The 20,644-nt window shown below is 41.4% G+C and overlaps 1 protein-coding gene across 1 annotated transcript in view; it reads right to left on the reverse strand.

Annotated features, from left to right (window-relative positions):
• The window catches only part of hs3st1l2 (heparan sulfate (glucosamine) 3-O-sulfotransferase 1-like 2), a 35,928-nt gene extending 16,303 nt beyond the window's left edge, over positions 1 to 19,625 (reverse strand). Inside the window, exon 1 of the mRNA XM_084728290.1 lies at positions 19,336 to 19,625. The gene's annotated coding sequence lies outside the window, so the exon portion shown is untranslated. The remainder of the gene's footprint in view (positions 1 to 19,335) is intronic.
• Between the last annotated feature and the right edge of the window lie 1,019 nt (positions 19,626 to 20,644).

Below are 20,644 nucleotides of genomic sequence, written 5' to 3' on the forward strand. Positions count from 1 at the left end.
TTCTTTCTTCTTCCATTCATTGCCCCCTCATCAATCTCTCTTTCACACTCTGCTCTCCGTCCTCTTCCTTTATTCGCCGGGTCTCAACTCCATTTCCTTGGCCATTTGTCTCTCTTTACCTCCAAACTTCCACCTCCGCCACACTTTCTTGGCTTTCTGTTTGTCTTCATATACCTTCTTGTGCCTCGCCTCTGCTCCACCAATCGTGCTCGTTGATTATAGCACACATGCACCACAGCCGCGGAGATGATTACCTCTCAGAATAAAAACTGAAATGTAACCAGGCTGGTCCTATTTCCCATCCTGTTCCCATTACCCGCTTGGAGAGGAGATGGCCAACACTCGGAGGGGGGTCTATAATCAAAATAGATGAAGCCATCTAAGAAAGACGGGAATCGGTCATGCTTCCAGATCAGGCCGACCGCCGGCGTTCGTCTTGTGTTCCTCGGTTATCGCACAGAAAAGATGGAGGACAATGAACAGGGAGAATGTGGACAGTGGTTCATGATATTTGACGACATATGAATACAGAAAAGATACTCAAGAGATCCTACAAGTTCACCTTTCTCCTCTTCCCATCACAATATGCTACAAAATCCTTTTTAAGCCCAACAAAGCTTCCTATCTGCTGCCAGGTCTTTCAGAGTTCATAGATAAGATGAAAGAAATATGAGATGAGTGGACGAGAGAGTGAAAACAAGTCTCCTGTCTCTATTGATGTCAAGGAGTTTCACCTCTTGCAGGCACTCTATCTATCTATCTGTGCGAGGACTTCGAGGCACTCTGCACCAGGCACTGGGCCTGAGGAGAGATATGCTCAGTTATCCACATGAGTGGAAGATTTGATCTGTTCCTGAGAGACATTCAGAGTAGAGAAGAATACAGGAAGAAACAGACAGAGGGCAAAAACAGAAGTGCCCAAGTAAGTCCCAACAAGAGCCTCTTGCTCTCTCTCTACTGCTCAGAAGTTTGTTTGTGCTGCCAGAGCATGCATGGGCATTAATAACAATACCATGTGCACACGTGGAATACATGGTACAATATACAGGAACACAGAGGTATTTATGAACCAACAAACCCTCCAAATTAATGCATAGAAGTGTTCATGCTCCTGTCAGTGGGATGATATCCTCTCTTTGTGCACTTGTTGAAATTTCTTATATTGTTGATTTGATTGATTTGTTGAGCAGCAAAATCAAGTTTACAAAGCCAAATAATTTTATTGTAACTGACTATCGGTCCACATCTGTGGCAATGAAATAAAGCTTTTGCACTTGTGTCTCTGAGAAACATTATGATGCATCACTTCTGCACAAGGTTGATCACCAATGACTCACAAAATGACATATTTGATAGGTGATGTTGTAAGCTACGTGACATTAAACACATGGTTAACATTGTAAAATTTTCACAGTCTGGTTAGGTTAAAGTTTAAGTACATTATGTATGTCATTTGATGGATCTGACATAACTCACAAAATGGAAGTTATTAACGAAACCTAAGTAATTTAAAACTTTTCACTAATGTTTAGTTGAGTTGAGTCCAGTTAGACCCACATCCTTTCTAAAATGTTGGCGACTGAGGGCAATCAGTGCAGTGTGGCCTGTATGTTGCTGGTGCACCCACAAGGCACAAATGTTAATCAATTCCCATGTGTGACAACAAATTATTTCTCCAGTGCCACCTGAGCCTGTGCCATGACAACTACATTCACATTTACGGTGGAAAAGTGACAAACATGAGTACACACATGTCAAGATGCTTCCCATGGTGTAACTGGATGCTAACATCCCACAAAGCATTAAACATCAATAAATGTTCATTTCTATTTACTGTGTGTTTTCTTTCTAATCTGAAGCTTTCTCTTAAGCAGAGAGTATTATGGAACTTTTTCCCAATAACGCAAAAAATAAATTGGCTATCCCAGCTTTAAAACAGATTCTTAGTTAGCTGCCAAGTTAACACGCAAGAAATTGGGTTTGTCTCAAATTAAAAGCAGCACAAAACAAACAAAACACATCCTTTCAGTCCCTCTTAAGCATCGATGTAATGAGTTTACAAATACAACAGCTTCACTTGGCTGGTAGACAGAAAGCCCCTTGTCATCTCGTGTAATTTTATCATTTCTGTATTTATTGGCTTCTCTACCTCTCTCAATCTCTCTGTTTATATTTGGCTTGCTCTGACCTTTGCTGAGGTCTGTCTGTCTTTTACCCATCAGCCCCCTGCTGCTTTTCAAATTAGACTCTTCGGGCAAAAAAAAAAAAAAAAAATTCTGTGAGCAGCCAGCGGCCCACACCCACCGCCCTTTCACTCCCTCATCATCTTATTCACTCACACATGCATAACACACAGATACCCCACCACCGCCGCAGCCACCCCACCCCTCCTGCATAAACCCCTTCCCCCCTCACACACACACACACACACCCTCTCCTCCTCCTTGCATCTTCAGCCGTGCACGCTCCAAGATCTGGGTCAACCGTATCGAACACCAAAATGCGCCTACTTCTTCTCTCTGGTGTGTGTTTAGTGTGTGTGGAGCATGAATATACGTGTGTGTGTGTGTGTGTGTGTGTGTGTGTGCAGGAGAAGAAGTGGGGGTTCTCCTGCTGTTGTTTTATCTGAAAGTGCGCAGGGGGAGTTTGATTAGGAAATCCAGTTTTATCAAAGGAATCTTTGTGCATGTGTGTTTGTGTGTACATACATAAAAAGGCAAGCTGTTTCTGTACAATGTGTTTATGTGTGCATGTGTGTGTGAGTGAGGCAGCTAAACAGTAAAGCACAGCATGCTGGGAATGTGTGTAAATTTTGCTCTAATTAAAAGGGGCTTTGGCCTGAGTGTCTGGGCATGCAATCCACACTTATGTCTGCATGTCTGGGGTGTGTGAGCGTGTGTGCGCCTGTGTGTGTGTATGTGTGTAACATGGCCCACCTGGCACAGGGCCCCAGCACATGTCATTTGGCTTTGTAGAGGTGAGAAAAGATTGACAATGCTTGGTCATCCCCTGAGTCAGGTGCATGATGGGGCCATCTTTCTTTCTCTGTTCCTATTTTTTCATCTACATCTGGGCTGATTTTCTCTCTGCCTTCTTCTTCTGTTTGTAAAATAGTTTATCCAGTGTTCAAGGTTGAAATACAGCAGTTGTAATGGCATCATTTCCCAGTTGCATCTTCAGTGTAAAGAAAGTCACTTTTCTGAAACTAAAAGAACTTGCACAGTGCATTTCTCTGCCAAGGTTACATAATCTTCTGAAGATGGTACACACCTGCACTTTTGTGTCCCTTTCTGCAGGCCCCTTATTCCTCCATGCACGAAGCAAAGTCCATAAAGAAAGAGTTTGGTGCAAGACTTTGACTGGTCTGTTCAGACCCCTGACCTGAACCCCATCCAACATTAACTGAAACCCTGAATGTCAGTCAGACTTTATCACATCAGTGGCCAACCTCATTCATGCCTTTCCAGAATACAGAGGTTATTATAGCTGCACATTAATTCCCATAGTTTTGGAATTAGCTTTTCATCAAGGACATATGGGTCTCAAGTCTTCACTTACGTTTGGCAATGAAGTGTATTTAATAGTAGTTTAAAATTTTTATTCTGCTTCTTTATCAAGCTCTGCATCAAAACAGACAATAAGAGAGTGTGCTTAGTTCTGGGAATATAATTTAAAGGAAGGAATTATATAAAAATTCACCCCTATATTTTAATTAATGAGAAAGTTAGCCAGAGACAAAAACGCTTATTTTTTATTTTGTAACAGGCTGTAAACATGTTTATTTCTGATGTAATGTTGGGCATTTTAATGTGGGGGTCAAGCTTGACTCTCTTTTGAAGCCAGCCTCAAGTTGTCATTCAAAGAACTGCAGTTTTTTTTTTTTTTCACATGGTGTTGGCTTCATTTTTCATCTCCAGAATTTACAAAGCACATTTTTTTTTTCTGTCTTTATTTCATTATTTGCACAATATTTTCAAAAGTTAGGGACATCCATGTGAAATAGGTCACACATACCAGAATTTATCAACCAATTGTAGTAAAATAATAAGTCATATAAAAATAAATAAAACTATTTTAATGGTTATAAATATATTTCACAAGCAAAAAGGTCCAGGCAATCCAGGAAAATATATTCCTTCTCTTCTTCATACTATAGGAGTTATAAAGAAAGGTGTTAACGTCTTTATAAGTGGCGTATTCTAAAAAATATTTTCTTCCTTGATCCATGGCCCAGCCCTCAATATTCACTGAAAGTTGTGAAACTGTCATAGTAGTTTTGAGATATTTTGGTAACAAACATAAATAAATAAAACAAACAAATATAGCACAAATAAACAGGATTAAAAATGTATCTATATTTAATGTAGTGGAGGCGGATTTGGTCAACGCTGGTGGACGATCACCCCCTGATGGTCACTCCTCTGAGGGGTAACACATCATTTTAATTATTGCAGCTTCACACACACCGTGCTTAATTCACACCCCTGTCCCCTCCCCGCTGCCAACAACCCTGTTTACACACTCTCTCTCTCACACACACACACACATACACACATTTACAGACATAACATATGTGATCTCTCTCACAGTGACAGTGGCCCAGACAGCTTGGCCTGACAGTGAGAGGAGACGACCCGTCAGAGTGGATTTAACCCGACTGTCACGTGACGGGACACTCGAGGGGTGCATCACTGTTTTGTATATGTGTATATGCGTGTGTATGTGTGTGTGTGTGTGCATATGTATGCGTGTGGTATTTGGGGGAGTGAGGGATGGTCGGATTTGGGTGCGTCCCTCTTGGCACATCGGCGAGGTCAGCAGCTCCAGGGCAACAGACACCATCGACTTGTTTTTCGGGTGAATTCAGTGTCGTTTGCTGTACGTTCGAGTGTCATGCTTGTGTACATATGGGCGTCTGGAACGAGGGCGAGGTGACAGATGGGGGCGGGCAAGTTGTGTCTGGTCAATATCATCACGGGCCAGTGAGCCCAAATATTATCTGGGTCCTGAACTCTATTTTATCTGGGTTACACACTGTACATGCAGAAGGACGTCAAAACAGAGAGTGACAGACGAGGGAAAAAGCAGATGGTGTTTATGTGAAAGAAGAGGATTTGAAGGTTGGAGGAAGACGAGCGGAAAGTGAGTGACAGGGACGCAGAGAAAGAAATGATGTAGCAGCACCATCAGGTGTGTTAGGGCTCCTGCTGCGAGCTTACCATGGCAACTATTGTTTAGATTGCTCTCACCTGGGCAGTGGACCCCAGGGACTGATGGTTATTAAAGCCAGGCGGTTGAGGTGGATGGAAAAAGAGAGTGAGAGAAGCTGTAGAGACAGAATGAGGGGATGAGGGAGGGTGATGGTGGTCACAGATGATGCCACAGTTGGTGTGGGGTTATGGCCAAACGGTGCCCTACGGCGACAGTAATAAACCAAACCAGCTTCTGGTGGCTTTGTTGGCCAAAATGGACGATTAGACTGATTGGTGTCTCAACTGTTTGGCCATAAAATCAACACAGACACACAGAGAGTCAGATACTGTTTGGGCTTTTTAACACTGCACTAGTCAAGACCTTTTAAATAAAAATAAGCCAGTCATATTGGTTTAAATAACAAAGTGTTCCTAAATCTGCCATACATGCACTATTTTCTTATAGTTCTGATGTGTAATGCTACATGTTCACATGTGCAAACTCAGGAGGTGATGAACTGTTGGCAGGCTTTACAAGTCAACATTTTGCTTGAACTGAGCAGAAGTAACCCCCATGTGAGACAAATGAGTAAAATAACATGTCAGAGGTGTCACTGCTCAGCTTTTTTCCTCCTGACATAAAATCTGATGCTCAGGCAGGTCTGCAGCATCTCCCAGCTGTCAGCCAGCTGCATGTGTTCATGTCAAACCTCTCTACTTGAGCTTTAAGATTGAAATACACACAGCAAAGTCCTGAATCATCAGAGAAGGCTGCAACTAACATCTGCTGTTTCCCCTCTCTTGTTGCTTTCACTTTGAAGCACAAATATAAATTTGTGTTGGGTTGGTTCGAGGAAAAGTGCAGGTTTGTATAGCAATATGTAAGTTAGGGTTACTGAATCCTTACTGTGATTTATAATGAAAACAAAGATTAGACTGTTAAATGCCACACAGCTATTTCAGGCCAGTTGCTCTTACTCAGTGTGTGTGTGCTGACAGTTTCACAAAATTCACATGAAACTGTTATGAAATTCATGAAATCATGAAACTTCCACAAACCAGGCCTGAAATGTTCATGTGGCAATATTCAAATCAGAGCACTGTGATTGCGACGATACACAGTGAAAACATCACTCGTGGTTGTTAACATCATCGTTGTGGATGGGGGTTGACTGTCCCATAGCCAAAAAGCTGATTTGCTCACCAGCTCACCACTGTAGTCACCGGCACTTCCTACCATCGCTATTACAGCAAACTCCAACTGCCTCACTAAGCCAATGAAACTCCAGCTAAAGAAACTAACTCTCACATTTCTGCCAGATGAGCATCTGACATATATCCCCATGCTGGGTTTAATAGGGTCTTTGTCTCTGCATCTCATGTCCCTAGCTTAGTCATCTACGACCTCTGAAGCTCAAAACAAAAGACATAACATTAGTGCAGTGACCAGCACTTCACCATCCTTCACCATCCATCCACCATCAAAATCCCAATCTCAGTTCTTCTGTTAATACCCCTAACCAAGGTGTAACTGTAGTTGGTCCCTGAGTTGCCCACTGACTGTATATTTGCCTTCTGTATGATTGTATGATCACAATGAAGTTGGCCTTTATCTTTTCAAAAGGTATTAAAACTAGCTAACTTAGAACAAGCTCAGGTAAACCAATTGCAGCCTACTGACATGGCAGACAAAAAAAGTTACTGAGTAACTGATTAACTTTGTAAAGCACTTTTGGTGGTGACCAAAACAGGGCTAAAGGTAAATAAGAGTGACTGCTGAAGGAAAAAAAAACCTCTTGGTGAATACTAACATTGTTCTGTGTCTGCTGGATTTCTCATCCAACTAATGTTCATTAACTCAAAAGCTATACCAGCTTTATTAGTGTGCCTGTCAATTAGTTGATGTTCTGTACCCTTGTTGTCAAAAATCAATTAATGCTGCTAATGTTTCTGTAATGGTTAACAGCACTGCAACATGCACATGAGATTTTTACAGATAAGCATATTTAAACATAATCACATCTGACAGTGTATAACACTTCAGTCATTTGATGACATTATTATTCTTACTTTTTCTTCATTGCTGTTCTCTCATTCTTCTCTGTCTGCATTATTTATGAATCTCTATGCTCTGGAAAACAGTTGTGTATTTTTTATTTAAGTGTGTTAGAAGGAAGAAAATGAATAAATAAGTGAAGAAAGTTCCCTTCTGTGGATCATTAGGATATATGTGAGCTGTGTGATGCTGATACACTGTTTGCACAGTTAAACTTGCGGGCCGCATCAGACTCTTTAATTTGACAGTTTAAACTGCTGCAAAAAGTGAATCTGCAAGTCGAATAGGAAGCACATAATGGACAGAGTCCTGCAGCGGCTACAAATTAGGCAGAAATTCTGACTCACGAGCGTAGACTTAGGTGCAAATGCATGCACATGGATTTGCACACACAAACACATGTTGTGATGTAGCCGGACAAATTACACCCTAATCATTGCATCCGCTCTGTGTCTGTTTTCACAGAGCTCTGCCGGTGGTGCATCCTTTCTTTCTGTCTCCCTTTCTTTCTCTCTTTGAGCCCCGTATCCCACTGACTCTCCAGCCTGGCTTACACACACCCTCAGAACACACACACAAATGACACACACATGGATGCACAGGCTCACCTCCTCCCCAACAAACACGTCCGTGCATGAACTCTGTCGTTCGTTTTCCTGCATTCACACACACACACACACACACACACACACACACACACACACAGTGGAGGACATGAGGTGCCTAGCAGGGGGTGGTTTTGATTGACCAAGCACTTTATGACTCTGAAATGGCTTTATTGCCTTGCTACTTAACCCCCACACACCTCCTCCTTCCTCCCTGTCATACCGCAACACACACACATGAACACACACACATACACACACAATCCTAAGGCTCTGCGACTGGGAATTAATGAGAGCCATCACTAACCCCACACACACACACATATTGCCACCCAGCTTGCGATTTGAGCTCCCTCCTACTGTCTGGAATCCATCAAGGTCACCCCGCAAATCTAAAGCGCTGCTCCTCCCTCTGAAGACTTTTTGTTTGCCCTCCATGACCTTGCTTTGATACTTTTTTCTCGTAAAATTTTGGGAGCGGGCCAGGATTCAGATCTAATGACTTTGTTACTGTACAGCGCAGGTCGATATGGGAGATTGGGTTGATTGATTTTAATTGGCAGGACACCAGGAGGTGGGAGGGCAGTGGAGGCGCAGACTCAGTAGTATGGGAGAAAGGTTCGTCAGATATGAGAGTTTCCATGAAGTCAAAATCAATGTTTAAGTGTATCTGGCTAACTAAATTTTTGCGCATACAAGAATAAGCAGAGAATACATCTGTTTCCTGGAGCTGACTGGTGTGTTTCTGGGGGCCGAGCCTCACTGCACAAAAACACAACTTAATAACTTTATTCACTGATTTGGGTGAATTTCTGGTTTTCCTTCTAATGTCCTCCACCTGCTTTGACTCTTGGTTTCCTGATGGCTTTAGCTTACTTGTTGCTGAAGTAGCTAACCAGTCATCAGTCATCAGGACAAACACAGTGTCTGAGACTGACAGGTAGTACAGTACAGAGGTCATTTATGGAGTTTCCTGATGGAGAGATAGCTTTACTTGTTGCTAAAGTAACTTAGCTATTTGCTAATTTCTGTTAGTTCAGTTCACTGTGGCTCAGTCCTATGATGTTGGGAGCCAAACCCAGCAAGGAAACTACCTTGGTACTGTAGTTTATTCCTTGTTGTCAAACTGGTGAGGCGGGCAGAGGCGTAACACACAACACTATTGGCTACAGTAAATGCCAATAAGTGTCTGCGACAAGTCCCTCCTTAACAGGAAACATGGGAACTTTAAGGCTGCTACTTATCACCAGTTTTCAAATTTGACCTTTTTCGGGACAAAAAGAGAGATTTTGTTTTTGTTCCTGCAATTTAGAAAAACACCTGAAACATTAAAACCATGAAAACCAAAAAGTTTTCACAATCTGATTAAAATGCTGCTTAAATGTAGAATCAAGCTTCACACCATAAAATCTGATAAATTAGCAAATGTTTTTTACTGCCGTATCTGTAACATAACACATTTTTCAATATTATGAGATTAGTTCAGTCTTTTCACTCAGTCTCTCTGTATCAGTATTCCACTCAGGTAGAGTGATGATGTTCCCCTTCAAACTGAGTGGGAAGATCATCCTTCAGCCTAAAAACTTTGGCTCGAGCCCAGTGTGTTGACAGAAATCTAATCCTGCTTTGTGCCCTTGAGCTAGACACTGAAACCCAGCCAGCCTCAGGACAGCTGCTCTGTAGCTGACCTTTGAGCTCTGTGTGCAGGAGGGCAAGCGAAAGGAAAATTCCCTCCAGGGATCAATGCACTATCACATAATTAATAGAGCTGAAATGCTTCGTGTAGGCACCGACTGAAGTGTTCTGAATGTTTCAGAGTTTTCGGCCTTCACAGTTTTTGTACTGGCTTGTAACTGTGTTTAAGGTTAAAGAAATATTCCCGTCTAAAATATGTTTCTTTTGAGCATTGAACACTCAACTGCTTGCATGAAAGGTGTGATCAAAGCTTGTAGCTTGTGTCTTTACGTAAGACGGCAGCAGTCGTCGGCTTGGTTACAACATTTGCAATGGATTTCACCACAGATTTTCCTGGAGAGAATAATCAAAACATCCATATTATCCTCTAAACCCACCACTGCAACATAATCTGTCTCTCTATTGTTGATCTGCTACAGTTTTCTTTACAGCATACTGCTCAATACAACACCTCTGTGTCCTCCACCTCCTCACAGCTCTAAAGCTGCGATGGAAATAGCATATTTAGCAATTTATTACCTAAATGAGGATTGTTTGGATCAACAGAGTTGTTTGAGAAGTATCTACTTTGATAGGTTTTTATTTGGATTGGAGTTTATACTTCACTCAATTCAGTTTTCAAAGTTTGCAAATAACGAAGCTTGAAAGAAAAATAAAGATTCAATATAGATCTGTGATCAAGTTTTGTTGACTGCAGAAACACTACAGGTTTTAGTGACAGCCTAATTAATGTTCATCACTCACAGCTACTGCCTGAAAGCTTAAGATATGAAGTGTTGATTAAATTTATCTGACACATTGAAATAACAGGAACAACCTGTCAAATCCCAACGCCCGTTGTGACTCTAGGTCAGCCTTTTTCTATTAGTATTGCAAAAGCTTTGAAGCCAACTTGATGAAAACTTGCATCTACCTCAGCAAATAAGTGAAGGTGTTTGATGATCAAAACATAGATTTTCAGTGGAGTGCTCCTATAATTGTTTGGTCACGCTACAAGACTTTCAAAGTCATGTACAGTCCACATTACACAACTTTCTGTCTTGGAATTAGGAATCTTGAAGATGTGGTTTGCACACTACATCACTGATCAGCAACAGGGATCAAACATTACACCCAGAGGAATCCCTGATGAGTCTGTCTACTCTACTACTCTCTGCTTTACAAACTATGTTTTGTCACAAAAACTGAGATAAAACGGAGATAAGTGTCATGCCAACCAAATTTGGACTTAAGGCTGCTCCTGGTTATTTTACCAGTCTGGTAGATGGCACGGACGAAATGAGACATGGGCTGGCTAAACAGCGGGAAGCCAGGAACACAGAGCGACCTGCTGCACAGCATCCTGGATCTGGTTGTTGCACTTTGACGACCAGACCTACTCTGAACTGACAGGATGCAACACGCAACAGGACTCTGTATTTACATTTATGAGGCTTCACACCCAAACAAAGATGAAGGAGAAAAAAAAATCCCAGATGTCAAACTTCTAATGTGAAGATGTCACCATCTTTATAATTACTTTTTGCTCATTTCTTTTCTATATTTGGGATTTTCTGGCTGCCGCTCTGCCGTCTCTCACTCTCGACTCCTCTCTTCTCATTGGCTGTAGCCTGTTGCATGGCTCCCTGACCAGTCCTGGACCCAACCAGACATTAAACCTGCTTAATATCTTTTGGGTATATGGAGGCATTAGCAAGCTCTCAGATCATGTCTTTGAAGTTCAAATATAGTGATTGAGTGTGATTTGCGAGTGCCAGCACTGATTTGCCTGCAATCTCCATGAACTGTCTGTGAATGGAAAATCAGGGCTACAATCCTGCAGAATGAACTCCACATGAGACATAGATTTAGGTTTAAAACAAAATGTAAGATTCTCTCATTCACACTTGGGTTAGACTGTGAATGAATCACAGTTGGGTTGGGCTGTCAGGTCCATGCCTGCAGGTTTTGGCTAAAAACCAGGTGGGACCAGAATAATATAAATTACAATTGTGTGTGTGCATATGTCTTGTTGGCTACCTCCATCTGTCTGTGCCACCAGGAGTTCATGTCACCTCAGAGCTGCTGAGGTGTGACGGCCTCAACAGCCTACATGTTTGTGTGTGTGTGTGTGTGTGTGTGTGTGTGTGTGTGTGTGTGTGTGTGTGTGTGTGTGTGTGTTCCCCTGCTAGGATGGAGTCACTGTGAACCTTCACCCTGACAGAGTGGGCGGCTGCCAGGCTGATGAACTCCTACCCCAAGGTTTTACAAACACAGTTAACACTGACCTCCTGAGTGCATGGCCTCCCTCCAGCTCCAGCTCTTTAAACACCACCGCACACTTAAATTAAAAACTGCGATTAAAATCCTTAAATGAAGGAGTTTCAGACTGGTGAACTAAAACTTGTTTCCAACCTTTCAGGCAGCTTTTCTCTCTGTTCAGTTGGAAGAACACAATGAAAATCAGCCTACGGATGACTGAAACTCTCTCTACATTCAAAATAAATTAATTGATTGATCCATTACGATCCTCCACCATACAACCAATGCAATTCAAAAATAAAACAATAACACCAGTTGATACAAAACAGACACAGAGTGGCACAGCCTATGTGATATAACGAAGCTTTTGGCTTCTCTGAAATCATCTTTTCAAGGACACATTGAAGGTTATAATTACTATTCAAATAAAGTTTTCGTCTTTACTAATAACCAATAATAAAAAACGATAATAACCAACACATTCTCAATCCAGCTCTTAGACTACTGATGCTGCTTTGTCATGCCTCTTAGTGTGAACAAGGTACTCTTTAGCAGCTGTACAGGACACTGCCAGAAAGCTTATTTAACACGTGATTAAGAAAAATATCATGTTATATCAGGATGAAGTCAACAGTTTTGCAGCCTACTGCTCAACTCCAGCAAAACCAAGGATTTGATTGTTGATTTTCAGAGAAAGGAAGCAAAGACGCACAACAATGCCTATATCAGTGGAGCCAAAGTGGAGCAGGTGAACAGTTTCAGGTTCCTGGGAATCAACGTCACTGTCATGGACATCACACAGCTCCACCCTGCTAATTTTCTTAGGAAACCGTGATTCTTATGAACTTCCACAGAGGAGCAATTACAAGCATCCTGACAGGAAACATCACAAACCGCATGGATGTGCCAGTTACTGAGCATCAGTGATATCAGGAAGAGAAGGCGCCTGCACAGAGCACAGAGGATACTAAATGACAGCATCCACCCCAGCCACAGCCTGTTCACCCTGCTGCCACCAGACAGGAGATACAGGAACATCTGCTGCTGCACCACCAGACTGAAGAGCAGCTCCTTCTCTCAGCACGCTCAATTCGTCCTCAGCGTTTCATCTTATGAATTAGTTTGTTCTATATTTTATTTATCTCTTTAGCCAATTCCAATGAATAAATCAAGAGGGAACTATACTGAAATCACGTTATACAACTTTGTATAGCAACTTGTGTCCTTGATACTTGTTGCAAGTTGCAAGTGACACGATGTGATGCACGTAACGTTATGTACCTTAAGATTTTTATTAATGTTTTGCTTTCACACAGGACATGAACCCCACTGTCCTGGGTCAAAGTCTATACAGCTGCTTACATTCATCTGTATGAGTCACAGACGTCTGTATTTGAGAGGTTAGGAAAGAGATCGGCCTAAAATAACATACTCAGTTGTGATAATGCAATTTGGAGACAGGCCATTTCATTTTCAAACCCCTTACTTGTAAATGTGACAAGGTTCAGCAGCCGATTCACAAATGTCAGATGTCGCAGTCTCTGAATGAACCAGTTAAGATGCTTTTTCAAAACAGCCCGTCTTTAAAAGAATGATATAAACTTGCGTCATATTAGAACATCATCCAGTTCACCTTAAATCACCTTCACATTGATAAAATTATCCTCCTGCTGATGATATTGTATCTGCTGTGTTGTCTGACCCTCACAGTCATTTCTGTGAGAGTCAAACGATGTCTCACTTTGGAGCAAAAGTGCGAAGTAACGGATGAGGCTGCAAAATTCAGCACACCGTAATAAAACTCTGACGGGAGGCAATCATAAAAATGACACTTAAATGGTCTGATAGTCGGAAGTCATCTGAATATGACTCTCTTGTAAGTGCATCGCGTTAGTTTGTGTGTGTCTAAGGGTGAGTGTGAGACGTTAATGGGCTCATTGGCTGCCCTGTTAGACCTGAGGATGGTTCAGCGAAGCGCACCGACCGTCTGCTGACGCTTTTTTTTTTTTTTATGTCAGCATGTAGGAATTTGCAGGTGTCTGAGAGATATTGTTAGTCACACACTCAGCTGCACACACACACACCTACACACAGACAGATGCTTTTTATCACACAGATATGCTTGCCGCCAAATCAGCAAATTTTGTGATTTTGAGAGCGTGTAAAAGAGCAAGTGAAAAAGGGAGGACTTTTGGTGTGTGTGCGTGTGTGTGTGTGTGTGTGTGTGTGTGTGTGTGTGTGTGTGTGTGTGTGTGTGTGTGTGTGTGTGTGCGTGCGCGTGCATGTGCCCCGGTTCTGTGCGCTTCAGAGGACATATGCACTCTGCTCATAAATAAAGGCCATGCATTATTCAGGACTGCTCCTCCAGCTAATGCCCCTTAATGTGCCCAAACAGCCATAATGTACTCTGCTACCAAGGTGGCAGAGACCCCCTTAACACAAATACACACACACACACACACAAAGAGAGAGAGGGACGTCAAACCTCCTCCCCTATATTTGACACGTCTTTGTAAGTGTCACTCTCAGGCTCCTATCTCCCTCTCAAATCATCTCATGTTCCTAATTTTCTCAAAAATCCATTTGACTTTTGATCCAAATTGCTCTCGCTCACGCTGTCTCGCCATATTTCCATCGAACTTTGCTCGATTTGTCCCTAATTCTCCATCGTCACTGTCTCCATCTCCCACTCCTCCCCCATACATCTCCTCCCTCTCTCTTTCTCTTTGTTTTTTTTTTTTTTTCCACAGAAAATATATCTGAGAACAGTTTTGAAAAACCTACTGTTCTTCCCCTCTGTATGGCCCCTGGGGTGCCAGCTTTCTGCAGAATTAGGATTTTGTCTAAGGAGTTGTGAAGCTTAGGCAGCGAAGCTTCCTAAGTACGTAATCTTAATCAGTTTTTGGGGAAATTAGACTAATTCCATATGGAGGTAAACAGGAAACATTTTAGAGTAAAAAGAAAAGCCCTGATAAAGCACAAAATCAGTTTAAGGTGAGATGTTTATCACTGCTGCTTTGCTTGTCTGCATTTTATCGACAGTGTTTTATGTTCTAATCACTTTGTAATTGATTCACCTGTTCAGACGTCTGTAGTTTTAATTGCCTTGGCGGTTTGTGATCCTCTTTTGTTTTGGTCTTTGTGGAGCACTTTAACTCTTCTGAAGTGTAATATAACTCAAGTTTACGTTTTTTATTTGTTAGGAGAAATAATGCCTGTATGAAGCATTGTTCAATTTCCTCTCAGGAGACACTTAAAAGGCTGCTTTATAGACTTTGGTGTCCTCCATCTTAACAATTTCAAGCTGCTACAAGCGATTCGGGAGAAAGATAGTTGATTGTTGAGTCTCATTTCCAGGTCATTGAATACCAGCCTTTTGCGGTGGTGGCTTGACATGACGATGTGGCCAACCTGAATCACTGGTATATATTGAATACATTTGAAGTAGAAAACACTTATACAAACTCGTGTTGTTTGACAGTTTATTGGATATGTCTGCAGACCCGACTGTGATGTCATATTGCACACCATTACAGATCGCTTGTTTGGTATTAAAATTTTTTCAGGATTCCTGTGATCACCCTATGAGTCTTGGTGAAGCACTTGCAGTGGATTTCAACCCAAGAAACATAAATTACCTTGTTTTCGTTTGTGCTACTTCAGTGTCTGTAGCTTATCATGAGCAAATTAAAGCTGTTTTAATTAGTGTTTTTATATTGAAAATGAATTATGGATGTGGGGCAGCTTTCAACGATGAACCTGCAGCTAATTCTCTTCTGACTCTACAGCTCCCCCCAACTCTATGAAGCTTTATAGCAACTTTAGCTCACTGTTTTTTGGCCAGCAACTCTCCTAGTGTTGTTCTCAGCTGTAGCAGACAGTTTTTTATTTTTTAGCAAAAGCACTCCAGCAAAGTGATGCATGAAGCAACTTAAGAGTCCAATATTTCTCTCAGGAGTTGGTGGAGCCCAAAAACAGAGCTAAAAGAGAATGAATATTGGATTTAACTTTCTCAAATTAATACTAAAATTGCCCAGTGTCTGCCGGATGTGTAAATAAGCAAATGTTTGCTAAGTGCATCATATTGAATTAAAATGGTAATGTTGTGGTCACAACTTATTTCTGCTAAAAAAAAAAAAATCTATTTCTGCAAATTGACACCTGAGAGACAGTTTGAGTTCTCTGGTCTATTTCAGTGTTATCAAACTGGGCTCTGAAGACCAACAGGGATCCTTGAGTGGGTTGCAGGGACTTCCCAAAAAAAGGAAGAAAAAAACCTTTTCACTTTCCGAGTTTGATCATTGATTGGTTATACAGACTTAAATCTTAAAACCTAAAAATAAAACGTATTCAGAGTGGATTCCTCCACAAAATCCTCTCAAACTGAGGGCCTGTGGTCTGTGTGCGGCTGTTGTGTGGGGGTGGAACATAAAAAGGTTTGGAAACCCCTGGCCTATCTTACACATACCTTATTAAATAGATCCATAGGCTCAGAAATTTACACAGTTTGCCAGTCCTGCTTGTGCTAAATATCCAGTTCTTCTCCTACTTACTGAAAAAGTGACACAAAAACACACCTGCCTGTAAACCAGGTGATTCTTCTGAGTATTTCTGTGAAAACGCAACAAGGCTAAACAAAATAACAGCATTTATTCACATGAACAGTTCACGGCTGATTACTGAACACCACAGTTATTTAACATGTTCTCTTTGTTTACAAGACGCGCCACATCTTGGTGTAACATTAACCTCTCACATGACACTGATTGCTCACAGTTTGTTTTGAGACACACATAATACGCCCCCCTCATTCAGCGCACACACACGTACACACAGACCAGACAATGACTCCATTCATCCCTTTGCTCTCTCCGTCTCTTCTGTCTGTCTTTTCTCTCCTCCTCCTCTGCTCACCTCGGCTCTTTACAAACACGATGAAGGTCAAAAACACACAACACACCACGTCTGTCCCTTCGCAGCCACTCTGACCTGGATCTGCTCCCGTTGTTTGGTCTTTTTACAGTGTGTTTGAATATGTCAGATGCTCCGGAGTGCGTTTTGGTTTTTATGGTGCACACTCACTTAACCAATTAGTCATGTGGGAGTGTCATGATAAGTGGCGCTGGCCGGGAGCTGCTGCTTTTGTTTTAGCTGTCATGTGCTCACAGTTTGACTAAATCATGCTGTAGACATGAATATAAAATGTTCTGCACAATTGGATGTTATTCAATCAAACACAATAAAACATCAAGGAAAACAAAACAAATTCAAAGACTCATTTCCATTTTGGTCTCCCTCCCATTTAAACATTTGTATTTGTTGATGCTCTATGGAGCGACACTGCTACTATCAGCAGGGAATCATCATTTGTCTGTGCCTGTAAAGCTGTTGTGAATCACTGTTGGAAAAATGGATCTGTTCTTTGATGAGACAACGCTATGGTTAAGGTTAGAGAAACATCGTGGTTTGGGTTGGAGGACTGCATTGGGTTTGGGATCTCACAGGTCCTGCAGGACCCGACATAAATCTCGCTCTCTGCTGTGGGTGGCAGCAAACGCCAGGCTGTCAAACAAACTGCGGGTCCTGCGTTTAGCTAGTAAACCAGAAGATGGATTCAACAAACAAAGTTGAAAAGAATATTAGAGCAGGTTTTCACAGTATAAAACAAAGCGAGGCAAGTCTGACATTTGGGCAAATTTCTTATTTGTTGCTGACGGTAGAGGACACAAATTCAGTAAAACTTTATTACTGTAGAGGCGTGAGAGCAGAATTTAAAAAAAACAGTCCTGTGCAGGGCTCCAGTTTGTGTTAAAATGACAGCTTCACAAAGGTTATAGGAGACTTTCAGTGTCACCGTATTATGCATTACTGGTAGGGATGCACCCAAATATCTTATTCCAGAAAGCACGAATAATGTAATGGAAACAAATATTGCTTTTATCCAGAGTTGCTCATTATTATTTGGAAAAAGTCAGCTCCATGATTACCTTGACATACTTTAAAAAACGTTGCATCTTCCTTAATCAGTCATTGATTCAATACACCAAGATTATTCTCTTCAACTGTAGAAGATTTTATATCCTTGTTTGTCTTTACTGTCTTTTCAATTTTTGATTTTTTAATATCATCCAGTTAAAGGGGAGGTGGTGGTGGCCTTCAGGAAGTTCATAAAACTTAGTTTACTTAAAAATAATAAAACAGAGATTGATAAAAGTGCAGATGTGCAAATATTTAATTATATGCCAATATCAAATAATTCTGATGATTTGTGGGAACAACATTTGCATTGCAAATGAATATTAAGTTTGAAAATAAAACATTTGCGATTTTGGTATAAACCATGACCACTTCTAGTTTTCTATCTGAATACAGAGACAGATACAGAGACAGATAATTTTGTTGGTTAAACAAATACAGATAAAGATACAAATAATGACATCTTTGTGCAGGTCTAATAACTTGCTTAGAGAACAGCTGTGATAAAGACACCAACACTGACTGTTGACTGTCAGGAAACACAAAACAAACTTTGGTCTCACCCCGTGACGTTTTCATGACCCATCCAACCACTCCGACCTCCTCTCTCTGTGGACTTTGTAGCCCTACAATAATACTGTCCAACTTCCTTCTCCTCTACCGATGGACGATCCAAAGTCACAATCACAGCCACTAAAGGGCCCTGTCACTTGAAATTAAGCAAATGTTTTGGGACTTTATTAAACTGAAACGACTGATGCTGTCACGTTTCCTGGGAGGAAAGTCTTAATTTTCGATGTACAGAGCGTAAGAATGCATGAAAAGGTGACTCATGACCAACAAACCTACATCATCAATCAATAAAGACACGTCAAGTCAACCAGGAAAGAACAGCTCATAAGAATTATATGCCGTGTCCATTTATAACAATTTTTTTTTATCTTCTTTGTAATACAATGGTGTTTTTTAAATGTGAAAAGTCACTTATTCTGATCACTGGTGTCACTAAAAGTAAAGGAACAAGTGATCATGCTGGCGTTCGCACATGTCATCAACTCTCACCCCTGAAAGCAGTCTTTGAGATGCTCAGGAGCTCCTTTATTAGACTTCAAAACTTCCTTCCTAAAAGCATCTTCCCTCATAACTCGCTCTGTCTCTGATTTTGTGCACACCCAGCAGCGCACGCTTGAATGCACCCACAAAAAGAGACCTCGTCAACTTAATCTACACAGATGAGTGAACCTTACATATCCTCCCCATACTTTCCCCCACGTGTCAGCATTTGTGACTGAAAAGCAAGCACAGGCAGCTCAAAATGTAACCCCACGTCCTTACTTTGCTCCGCCACAGGTAAGAAGTACAACAAACAAACCTCAAAAAATGTGTCAACTTGTTATGAAGAGGGAGGAGAGGTGAAAAACTTGCAGAGTGAGGGGAGATGAGGTTGCTTTGCACACTGCACAGGTACAGTTTCCTTGCACAAGATGTTGCACTTTGTACACTGTTGTGTTTTTTTTAGATTCAGCATGCTATCATGAAGAAGAGTGAATGAAAAAAACAGAGGTCTTACCTGACTGATATGTCCCCCAAAATCTATCTTTGTCTTCTTTTACTTCTTCTTCTTATCTTATCTTCTCTCGGCCAGTTTTTCCTCTCCTCCTTCCTTCCCTTCTGTAGTCAGTTTTGCTCCAGCTCCCCGGGGCGTCGCTGAGGAGGTGCGTGTTGAGTGTCTGAGTGTGTGTGTCGGAGTGTGTGTGGTGTGGTATGTGTGTGAGTGTGAGTGCAAGCTGGTAAGAGAGCGGCTCTGCTTTGTGCTGCCGACCTCGGTGAGCGTGTTGTTGCAACTGACTGAGTGACTGGGAGAGAGGGAGGGTATATGTGTGTGTGTGTGTGTGTGTGTGTGTGTGTGTGTGTGTGTGTGTGTGTGTGTGTGTGTGAGGGAGAGAGAGAGAGATTAGTTCACAGACAAACACATCTCCGCCTCAGGGAAACACCCCATTCTTTCTCCTCCTTCCTTCCCTTTCCTCCCCTTCTTGTTTTTTTTTTATTTCTCTCTCACATCGGGTCTTTTCTTTTCTTTCATCTGATTACCTTGAAGGACTCACGGAGCAAAACACTTCTTCTCCTCCTTATCCTTCTCATTGACTTGAGCCCGGGTTTTTAACCTTCTCTTTTGTTGTCTTTCCTCTTCAGTTCGGTCCCCTGAATCATAAATAAGTTACTGAGAGCTGCCACAAAACAACTGAAATACCTCTGATGGGCTTCTCTCTGTGAGCTGTTGCTTTCTGTTTGACTTCGTATCAGTAAACTTTCCATGTTTTTTCCTCCCTTTGACTCTACAAAGGCATTTAATTGAATAGCACGGCTGTAGGTGGAAAGAAAAAGGAATCTTTTCACTATTCAAATCATTTCAGGGACAAACTGCTTATTAATGGCTGTTGAGTGTGACTTAACAGGACTTGGCTAAAGTTTTTTCGGTAAATGATGAGTGGCAGAGAGGATTACAGTGGCATGAATAGTGTGAATTGACTAAATAAGGGATTTTTCTAGATTTAAAGGAACACAGTTGTACCTTTCAAGTTTCTTTCCGCTAATAAATCTTCAGTTAAATGCTACAAAAATATCCATGCATTCAGTCATTTCTGTCCTTAAGGTACTGCACACTTAAATGTGTTTTTTGAGTTGTAAACTAAATTATATTATTGTGCCGTGATGAAACACATCAGTTCTGGTGTTATTATTGACATTTCTTGTTATGTGTGTACAAATATGCATTTCAACTATTGAAAATGGCTAAAACCCCACCACCATCTGGGATTGTTCTACCTAGTGTTGTTGAATGTCATCTCATCTCAGTTTCAACTGTATTTTTACTCCTT

The sequence above is a fragment of the Lutjanus erythropterus genome, chromosome 10 (genome assembly GCF_056507025.1).
Source record: "Lutjanus erythropterus isolate fLutEry1 chromosome 10, fLutEry1.hap2, whole genome shotgun sequence".
NCBI classification, from domain to species: Eukaryota; Metazoa; Chordata; class Actinopteri; order Lutjaniformes; family Lutjanidae; genus Lutjanus; species Lutjanus erythropterus.